Source organism: Vulpes lagopus, chromosome 8 (assembly GCF_018345385.1).
Source record: "Vulpes lagopus strain Blue_001 chromosome 8, ASM1834538v1, whole genome shotgun sequence".
NCBI classification, from domain to species: Eukaryota; Metazoa; Chordata; class Mammalia; order Carnivora; family Canidae; genus Vulpes; species Vulpes lagopus.
In genome coordinates, this window is record NC_054831.1 from 69,831,604 (window position 1) to 69,842,986 (window position 11,383).

At 35.7% G+C, this 11,383-nt stretch overlaps 1 long non-coding RNA gene across 1 annotated transcript in view; it reads left to right on the forward strand.

Moving 5' to 3' along the window:
* LOC121497915 overlaps positions 1-10,067 on the forward strand; it is a 182,620-nt gene extending 172,553 nt beyond the window's left edge. The window contains exon 4 of the long non-coding RNA XR_005989561.1: positions 9,972-10,067. This is a non-coding gene — a long non-coding RNA (uncharacterized LOC121497915). The remainder of the gene's footprint in view (positions 1-9,971) is intronic.
* The last annotated feature ends 1,316 nt before the right edge of the window (positions 10,068-11,383 follow it).

Here is an 11,383-nt window from a genome sequence, read left to right on the forward strand (position 1 = left end):
AATAAATAAAGGGCCGCCTGGGTGGCTGAGTTGATTCTGCATTCAACTCTTGATTTCAGCTCAGGTCATGATCTCAGGGTTGTGAGATTGAGCCCCGCATTGGGCTCAGGACTGGGCCTGAAGCCTGTCTAAGATCCTCTCTCCCTCTCCTGCCCCTCCCCAACCCCTTCTCTCTCTCCTTCCTCTCTAAAATAAATAACTAAAATAAATTCTAAGCAGAAAAAATAATTTGATCATTCTCAACCCAATCATGATAAAAACTACAAGTTAAAAAAAGAAAGAATAAAAGAGAGTCCCTTAATTGATAATAGGTATCCATCATCATTAGTGTATAGAAACATAATATTTCATGGTAAAACAGAAGTGGTATCTTTAAGCATGGTAAGGGGGACAGGATATTTTCTATTACCATCATTATTCCACAAAATCATGGAAGTCTTAGAAGATCAAAGGAAATGATTGGTATATACATGACGACAGATGGAAAGAAGCTATAAAGATGATCCTCCACAAATTCATTTCTAAATTCAATGAAATTATAAAAATATATTTATTAGTTTCACATGGACTCAGTAATAAATTATAATAGTTTTTGGCTTAAATGAGAGAATTTTTTTTCAGAGATCTGGAGGTTACAAGTCCAAAATCTGTATCACTGGACTGAAATCAGGGTGTTAGCAAGGTTCCACTCCTCGAGGGCTTTAGGTACACCATTTATTTGGCTTGTGACTATATCCTTCTGTTTTCCACCTCCATTTTTACTTGAATTCTCCCCTGTGTGCATGTGTTCAAATTTCCCTCTGTCTTCTCTAATAAGAATATGTGGGATTGAATATTAGGGACCATGTGGATAATCCTCCCTATCTCAAGATCTTTACCCTGATCATATTGACATAGACCCTTTTTTCAATAAGATAACATTCACAGGTCCCAGATGTTATAGTATAAATGTCTTTTGTGGGGACCACCTTCGGCTCTCAAAGGTTCATCTCCTTCCCACGTGAGAAATATGTTTACCAATCCCAGCAACCCCAAAAGTCTGAGTCCATTGGAGCATCAACTCAATTCCAAAATTTCATCTAATTATCATCACATCCAAATCTCATCATTTGAATTCTCTAAATCTGGTATGAATGAGACTTGGATATGATCCATCCTGGCCCAGAATTTGCCCCCATGGATGGACTTGTGAAAATAGAAAACAAGTTACTGGTTTTTAACATACAATGATGGGACGAGTATAATATACTAATTATAGACATACACGTTCCAAAGGGTAGAAAATGGAAGAAATAAAAAAGTCACTAATCATAGACAAATTTTCAGTCCAATGGGGGAAATTCTATTAGTTTCAAGTCTCTGGGGCTTGAGATGCTGGTTTCTACCTCTGCACCTGCAGCTCCAGCTTCTGAGGGCAAGGCTGCGCTCTGAGTTATCCTCCCTTTTTCTTGAAAGGTAGTGTTTCTTTGCTGCTTAGTAGTTTTATCAACCTTTTTCCAGCCTATTGAATATTGACAGTCTGACAGCCTCCTTTCATTTTGTTCTGTCTCTGTTGCTTTTAGTCCAGGTTATTTCCTCTGGGATAATATTGTGATGGTTAATTTTATATGCCAGCTTGTCTGGGCCATGGTGCCCAGATAGTCAAACATTATTCTGGGTCTTTCTGTGAGGGTGTTTTTGCATGAGATTAACATTTAAATCAGTGAAACAGACATGGATGGATCTAGTAAAAGTATATTATGTTAAGTGAAAGAAATCAGATGGAGAAAGACAAATACCATATGACTTCATTTATATGTAGAATCTAAAAAAAAAAAAAAACCCAAAACAAACAACAACAAAAAAGAAACTGATTCATAGAGAACAAACTAGTGGTTGCCAGAGGTAGAGGAGTAGGGGGATAGCCAAAATAGATAAAGGAGATTAAGAAGTACAAAATTCCAGTTATAAAATAAGATGGAGATGAAAAGCACAGCATTGAGAATATAGTCAATAATATTGTAATAACTTTGTATAGTGACACATGGTATCTATATTTCTCACAGTGAGCATTTGGTAACGTATATAGTTGTTGAATCACTATGTCCTATAATCTGAAACTAATAGAGGACAGTTATACTTTAGTTAAAAGAAAAAACTTTAGCAAAGCAGATTACTCTCTGACCTGGGTGGGCCTTATCTAATCAGTTGATGTCTTGGCTAGAACAAAAGGCTGACCTACACCCTGAGCAAAAGGGATTCCTCAAGAAGAGGCCTTTTGGACTTGACATGTAACATGGGCTTATTCTGGGTCTCTATCCTGCTGACGTACCTTGCAGATTTAGGATTTGCCATGTTACATAATCACATGAACCAATTCCTTATATACGTTTTTCTTTCCTTTCTTTTCTTTTCTTTTTTCTTTCTTCTTTCTCCCCCAACCCCCACCCAGGGAACCCTGTGTATGTCACAGGCTTTCATACTACCAGACAAAAAGGACCTACACAGATCTTTCATGGATAAGTCCATCTCCATTCCTTGCTTCTGTTGAGGTATTTGAGGCAATCCGTGAGTCATGTGTCCAATGTCTTCAGTACTAACAAAAGGTTATCTTTTGGACTTCTTTTGGGTAGAACATATTTTGGCTAAATTTTCTGCCACTTTGAAACAAGGATCATCTTTCTTTTTCCAATAACACCCTCCTTATTTCCTTCTGAATCTTCATGAGCAGTGCTTTTAGCATTCATATGTCTACAAACATTCTGTTTATGATGCTCTGTTTTCTCTCAGATGACATAGATCTTCAGTACTATGTTTTTCATTTCCTTCAACTCCTTTAACATCCTTATTTTACCAACAGTGTGTTTAAGGCAGTTGAGGCCACTTCTATTCACTACAACATTCTGTACCATTATCCATTTCTATTACCACTTCCAAAGCCACTTCCACATATTGGAGTATTTATTCCAGAAGGATCTCTTCTAGGTATCAAAATCTGCATTCGTTTTCTGTAGCAGGTGTAACAAATCATTGTAATATTGGTGGCTTAAAATAGGAGAAATTTAGTTTTGGAATCTGGAAGTCCCGAGTCAGTATCATTGGGCTGAAATCAAGGTGTTGACAAAGCTGTTTTCTCTGTACACTCTGGGAGAGAATCCATTCCTTACCTGATGTTATTTCGTGATGTGTGGGTGCATCACTCCAATATCTGATTCTGTCTTCATGTCACATTCTTCTGTGTGTGTGGGTGTGGGTGTGTGAATGAGTGCGTGGGTACATGCATGCTCACGAGTTTCCTTCTGCCTCTCTACTGAGGATCCATGATTACACTGAGGGCTCATTCAAATGATCTAAGATAATCTCATTTCAATAAGCTTTAAAAAATGAAACATGTTATTAGGATAGACAAATAGGCTAATGGGTTAGAATAGACAGCTCTGAAAGTGTCCTAGAAAATAAGGGAATTTGGCATGTGCTGGAATTGGCCTTATATGTCAAAGTATAAAAGATGGATTATTTAATTAATGATATTTGACAACTAAATATCTATATGATAGAAATTAAAACTATATTGCTTCCCACCATGATACAGAAACTTTCAGATAAAGATCTCAATGTTAAAAGCAAAACTTTTTAATATGAATATATCTTTATTAACTTGATATAAGATAGAATTACTTAATTATGAAATGAAATAACATACCTAAATGAAAAAAAACTGAGATATGGATTTATATTAAAATTATAAACTTTGGTTTAAAACCAAAATACCAGTAACAAAGTTTCAATGTATTTTTTGTTTTTAAAGTTTCTTTTAGGTCATTTTCATTTTAATTTTTAAAATTCCAGTACAATTAACATGTAATGTTATCTTAGTTTCAGGTGTACAATATAGTGATTCAACAATTCCAGGCACTTCTAAGTGCTCACCATGATCAGTGTGCTTTTAATCCCCAACACTCATTTCACTCATTCCCTGACCCACTTCCCCTCTGGTAAACACCACTTTTTTCTCCAAGAGTGTGACCTTTTTGTCTCTTTTTTTTTCTGTGTTTTGTTTCTTAATTCCACCCGAGTGAATTCATGTAGTGTTTGTGAAATCATGTAGTCTGACGTTTCGCATTTAGCATTATACTCTCTAGATCCATCCATGTTGTTGCAATTGGCAAGCAACCCAAGCCACATATGGAGAGAAGATATTTGCAAATCATATAACCAACAAGGATTGGTATCCAGAATATAACAAGCTCTTGGGATATTTAAGAAAATGCCAAAACATCTAATAGAACAATAGGACAGATACAGTAAATGCCATGGAAAATTTAGAACAAGGAAATTTGCTCAGTTGTACTAGTTACCTCCTCTAGCATAGCAAAAGTTACAATTTGGGAATATAAATTTTAGGTGAGGATGTCAGCAAATAAAAATTCTTATGAACTATAAACTGTCTCAATTATGTTGATGTGTGATTTGACACTATCTAGTAACATTGAAATGTGCATATTCTGTAACCTTGTAATCTTTCCACTAGGTTTGTTCTTGGACGATGCTGTTCAGAAGAACTTTTTGTGATGATGGAAATGTCTTATATACATACTGTCACAATATGGTAGCCATAGCCCAGAAAATGACTAATATGGTTAATGGGTATTTAAAATGTGGCTAGTGTGAGAAAATAAATGTTCAATATTTAAATAATTCAATTAAAGCATGTGGTTAGTCACTGTTGTCTTGGACAACAGAGCCTTAGAAAAATCTCATAATACACAGAGAGATGTTCAATGCTGCATTTGTTGCAGGAGCTAAAAGCTAGGAATATTGTAACTGGTCATAAATAAGGAAATACATAAATACATTTGGATACACTGTAGGACAGTTAAAATGAATAAACTGAAACAATGTGTATTGCATTAGTTGGGCTAAATACCAAGCTGCTATTACGAGAACCTAAAATTCTGTGGCTTAAATACCATGAAAATTCATTGCTTTCTCATAGAGCAGTCTGTGTGATCAGTCCAGTTAGTGGAGGTACATCTGTCATCCAGGAATTCAGGGTCCTTCTGTCATTTAGTTTGCCAGCTTTGTCCTCATCTATATGATCAAAACTGAATCATGAACAAGATAATGCACCAAATGTTGGGGAAAGAGAAAAAAGGAATAGAGTAGCCAATTCCTTTTAAGAAAATGAGAAGGAGTTGTACTCATTGCTGCTAGCATTCTAAAACCCTAGTTATGTCCGAGCTGGGAAATGTAGTCTCTCACTGGGCGGGTAAAACCTTAGGAAGAAAACCAGAATGGATCTGGGGAGACAAACAGCAGTGTGACTCACTTTTTCCCACTCCCCATCCAAATATCTCTAGACACATCTCTTCTCTTCCATAGAACACTCCCCTCACAAGATAGACAATTTAAAGCACCAGGCAGTTATGGCTAGCAACTGGCCAAAATTTCTTGGCTAGACATGGTTGTCTCCATTAGGTCTGGATATGTCTTTCCATGGTCTAACAATTTACGAAAACATCTTGCCCATGTGCTCTCCTACACTATGACATGAACATACCCAGAATGCAATAATGAAGAACTACAGTAACACTCCCCCATTCAGTGACCCATAGAAGTAATCAAACATTGGTGCTCAGGAATCACAGACACTCCTTACCCAGGCAGAGAAGTAAGTTCCTTGCTTGGCCATCTGTCTAAATCTGCTTCTACTCTCTTGTAGGTTAACTCCCTTGTTTTTGTTTTTTATGGTCCCTGTCTTATTTTTCTAAGAGTTTCTTCTTGTCTATCCACCTGGGGACACATCTGAGGATGTTTGTGTTCAAGATTAAAACATTCTTGGGGGGCTTCACAGGTGAAACATGGAATTTGGAAGTTAGATTTTGGATTTTTTTGATAGTACAATTCTTTGAAGAATTTTGTAAACTAAATCTGTTTACCTCCTGTCTACTTCTTGTCCCATTAGCCACATTTAAAATTCTTTATGGGGTGTGGTTCTTAAACCTTACTTCTTTTATTTCCAGACTTCTATGGTCCACTGACACACCAAGGAAGAGGAGGCAATGGGAATGTCTGCGTAGGGTAGAGTCCATGAGGGGGTGAAATGTGTGTAAAAAATTTAAAAGCAATGGTAAACCAAAAGACGGGCTCCTGTTAATTTCTGCATTTCCCAGCTTTTCTAAACAATGTTAGCAATAAAATATACCCCTTCACCAAGGCATAAAACTCCCACAGCCCCCCACTTCCTAGAGATACTTGATTTACTTGTCCTCTCCCTCATTGTAATGGTGTTGGATTAAGATCACCCTGAAACATTAAGCTTCGGTAGGAAGACACCCTTAATTTTATGTTTGCCCAGCTTTATTTCCTTTCAACAAAGAATTCGTAGTTGCCCTTTGAAAAATGTCCATTCTTGCCTGAACTCCTTTTTTTTTTTTTTTTTTGGTAATACTTCGCTAAAGTCAGCAAAAAACAGCCAGAGAATCCTAATAATTTGGTGCCTATACAACAACAGACTTGAGAATTATTTAGCTAACTCTTTCACCATAGCATGCATACACACTAATTTCAGGTAATGTTAGCCTCAGAGGAGAAAAAGAAAACAGGATTACTGGTGAATTCAACTGTATCTCCAGCATTCCGTTTCTTTAAAAAATTACATTTGAAACAAAAATCACAAAAATGTTAAGCTTTAAACATCTATATTTTAAGTACAGGCTATCTACTATATTACACAATTTCTATATACTTGAAATATTTCAGATTTTAAAACTTTTAGAAATAAATATGTATATATCTGCATTTATATGTGTATACATACATATGTAAATGTGCTTAGGTATGCATAAAATATTTTGATAGGATCCATAGAAACTGGGGAAGGAGATGGCACATCTGGAATACTAGAAGGAGAGGGAGACTGAGCTTTTAAAAATTTTGTGCTACTTGTATGAATTAATTCATCTAAATAAATAGTATCTAAATAAATATATCATTTAAAAAAGCCAAGGCCTTTAAGCAATTTAAAGGGATTTGTCTCAGGGTTGTGTTAGATCATTTCTGGGCATTTGATTGCTTTATGTGTATTGTTTAATGCTACCATACTCGACTTCTTTCTCTTTGGAAGTCCACAGTATAACAAGATATTTAATGGCTAATCTGCTTGCCCCTTTTATATTCTGAAATTTCTCAAGAAATACCCAGTGCCACTGGAATTTGGCAGCCTGGATATTAAATGAATATGCTCTTGTTTGCCAAAACAAACAAACAAATAGAAGTTTTAAAGAGATAATGAGCTACAAATTTGTGGATTTCTTTCCAGATCAATGATAAATGTTACCCCCTCCCTTCATTTTGTTTACTATTGACAGTTCAAATACATTTATTTACCAGAAAGCAATAACGTGTTTGTTTTCTTGGAAGACCTTTAAATCTTGGCTGTAGTCTTAAAATTCTGATCTGGTTCTACTCACAAACCACTTAGAGATATATTTCTAGAGGCTCAGGTTTATTGTTTTTATTAGCTTTTCAAAGATGTATTTATTTAAAATACAGAGTGAGCGAGTGGGAGAGGCGCAGAGGAAGAGGGAGAGAATCTCAGGCAGATTCTCCATTGAGCATAGAGCCCATCCTGGGGCTCAATCTCATTTCCCTGATGATGACCTGAGCCAAAGTCAAGAGTCAGACACTTAACTGACTGAGCCACCTAGGCGCCCCAAGGCTCACTTTTAAATCCACAGAAGGATAGTAGATTTACCAAACTTCTTTTAAACTTTGAAGTTGGCAATTTTCTTCAGTTAGAATTACTTTCTTCTGGGTAATTTTTGTCAAACCCTTTGTTTTGTGCAAGTTAAATGTATTCAGTAAGATTGTAAACTCAATGAGAGAAACCCTCTTTTCTTCTCAGTTATCTCAAAGCAGTTTAAAAGAAAATCACTAAGTAGTACTTTTGTGTCAGGCACTGTGCTACGTGTAGGGCATCCAAGGGTCAATGTGTCTCTATGGGCCACTGAGAGGTTCATAGTGTTATTACCCAATATTCTAGCAAGTGTCCAATAAAGTCTTGCTATTGGAAACACAGAGAAACCACAGCCTTCTCCAAATACCCAGTCAATGAAGAGGCCTGGTAAAAGCTATACTCCTATTATCTCTTTAATAATGTGCAGACATATATTAATTTCATCAAGCATATGATAAACTTGAGAAAAATGTTTGAGTTGGAGATCCCAGATTTCTCTCTTCAGAATATTAGGGAAATAATTGTATCAGGGTCACTGATTATGTCATGAGTACAGTTTTACTCTCCAACATGTGCTTCTATTTTTTTAAGCAATCCAAACTGTAGACAACATGCTCTTGATTTTTAACAAATTATTTTCTGTAATTGAACAGACATAATGTCCACAAATCTCAACAACACAGAAAATCTGCCATTTATAAACTTCCCTTGATTGGAACATTGGATGTAATACAACTTACTTCTCGTACTCATATCCTGAAATTTATCTCCCCTGTGGAAAGGCTCCAGACATAGAAGCTCCACTGAGTTTTATCTGTTCTTTTTTTTTTTTTTCAAAAGAAATAATTCCAAAGTTCTGTAAAGGGGAAAATAGAGCTGGAGGTTGTCACTTTATAACCAACCTATGGCAAATGTGTAATATAAATAAAAGATCCATGGAATTGTCTTCATTCTTCTAAAATTCATTTCTTAAGCTAGAGGAGAAAACCATTTTCAAAAATACCAGAGAAAGTGGAAGAAAAATGTAAAGATTTTCTGCAATTAGTGAGATTTTCCTCTGCAAAGTTCTCACTGAGCCAAATGAGTATTTAAAATCAGGTTATGCCAGATATACAATGGTGCTTACCAGAGAAATAAAACAAAGGTTTGGGCAAGAATTCTAGATTTACACTTGGAATAAAAGGAAGATATTCATTAAGAAAAATTTTATGCAAGATGAATCTGAAATTCAGAATGAAATTTAGTGTGAAAGTCTGTATGAAGGAAAGTATTCACTGAGAGAGAGTCCTTAACCAGAAATGGAGCTTTCATTCTTTAGGGCAAAATTCCACTTGATAGTTTAGAAATAAGTTGTATGAATTTTTTGTCATTATAGTAAGAATTTATAGTCATAGTAAAAGTAGTTGAAGTAGATTTCAAGGGCCTGCATCAGAATTGAGGGTATATTTTGTGCTTTCCATTTAAGCAGTGAGAGTCTGGAATCTTTGCTGCTCTAAGTTTAAGCAATATTTTGGATTCCTGCCTTTTTGGTTTGAGCAATAGTATATTCTTCTATTTTTTTTTATCCATTCAATAAAGGCCTCTGCTGGTAGTCTATACTCCCATTTGGTCTTAAAATTCTTTTTGTCTTTCATGTATTCAATAAGTAGGACCTACTGGTTCTGGATATTTGTATCAGTCGAGGAAGGCATTGGGGAGAGACAGGTGCTCCAATGTGTTGTAAAACAGTGTCAGAAATGTTAAGAAATCACAACATGAAGATCCAGCATCTATCCCATCGCAGGCAAATGGAGCAGTGACAGATGATTTGACCTGTCTGTCCTGGTGTAATCCCTAGATCCCCTGTCATGTGCTGTGGGTGGTTATGATGTTTCAGCAAGGAGCTGAAATTGGAAAGGTCTGAGTAATGCTTTGTTACAGGACGAGGTTTTTGTGGTGTATCTAAGTCTTATTAAAATCTGCATTGACAGCCTCCCATATAGTTCTTTGGCTATTCACAGAATATAAACCTCCGGAGTTATTTCTAGGTACATTGGTCTTTTTCTTTTAAATTACTAAGATCACAAATTGCCTTGACAATGGAAAATGGGTCCCGATGAGTCAACCTCTCCCACCAAAGTAATGAACATTGGAGGAAATAATGCATATGGTTAGGCAGTACCTGACACAGAATAGGCATGTAATTAATGTTTATTCTTTGAAAGATGTTGAGCAATAATCTGAAGTTGACATTTTTTGTTCTTTCAACTTGAAGAGAAAAAGACCTGCAACTTCATTTGAAATCACAGTGTACATGACCCTGGAGAGACTTTGCTGTAACTTGAAATCCTGTTGGCTGTCCAAAGGTTGAGGTAAGACCATGCTTGTCCTGTGTTGCCTTTGCTTCTGCAGCAAAGTTCACCAAGTTAGTAACACAGGCCCAGGAAAGGATGTGCAAAAATGCATTTTTTTTTTTTATCTGAGTACAGTGAAATATTTTTTGCATAACCTCTAGGAAAAAAGGTAGGATGGCCTTTTTTCTTTCATGGGCATATTTGAAAGCTCCCAGTCTGCTAGCAGAAAAGGTAAATAAAGTAGATTGAAGGGTACTGAGAGGTTCAATAACTAACTTGCTTCAGTGAACTTTTATCCATGCTGTTGTGTTCATATTAATATTTGTATTTGTTTATATTATCTGCTAGCCTAGTGGAGAGGTACTTGATGGTGCAAGCATGAGCTAAGTACTTAAACAACATTCAGAGCAGGATAATTTAATGCAATTATTGAATTTCAAATACACAGTCTCAAATGTAGCTGCAGGAGGCCACCCAGAGTTAAAGAATAGAGCAGATACCAATCAAATAGAAAACAGAAAAATAATAGAAAAAAATCAATGCAGCCAGAAGATGTTTCTTTAAAAAGGTTGATACTATTTATAAAACTGATATATCAGGAACATTTGAGTAAATTGAAAGGAGTTTATGACCTTTGTACCTAAATATGTTTAGTGAAATATGTATACACATTTCATTAATTAAGACATTAATTAATATATATTTCCTTAATCAAGACATTAAGATCTCTTATTTAAAATGGAAAATAGTTTTCAAATGTTAAAATATAAAGTGATTATTAGCTAATAATATCTTAGGGCTATAATATTACTGTATTAGTTGAATCCCGAAAGGTGGGACAAAGAGTGAAGTTTCAGTGAACAAAAAGGTTAGGGAGATTCAGAGGGTACATAATGTTTAATCTTGTTGAAGACAGGCCGAAAGCATAGGAAGAATTGTACCCTATGCTGAATCTCTGATTGCATTTCCAGATTGTTTTTTCCTCTTTGGACATTTGGATAAGTATGTATAGATTGAAGTGTGACTTCTGTTGAAACATATTAATTCTTACATCTTTTTCCTTAATATACATTAAGATGCAAAAGAGCCTAGCTATCTATAGTCAGAAAGCAGACTAGAAAATGATAAAAAAGTAAAGCTACTACTTGAAGCAGGCGAAAAATACTGTGTCTGAGGTGTGGGATCACACATATATCTACATCTACACATATAGGCATGACCATATAAGTCTCTAAGTGACTTTCTGTGCCATTTCACTGAAGTTGGGCAAATGTTGGTGACCAGAAAGAGATATTGTTTATAGAAACCCTCCTTTGGGCAGTGAGATACATAA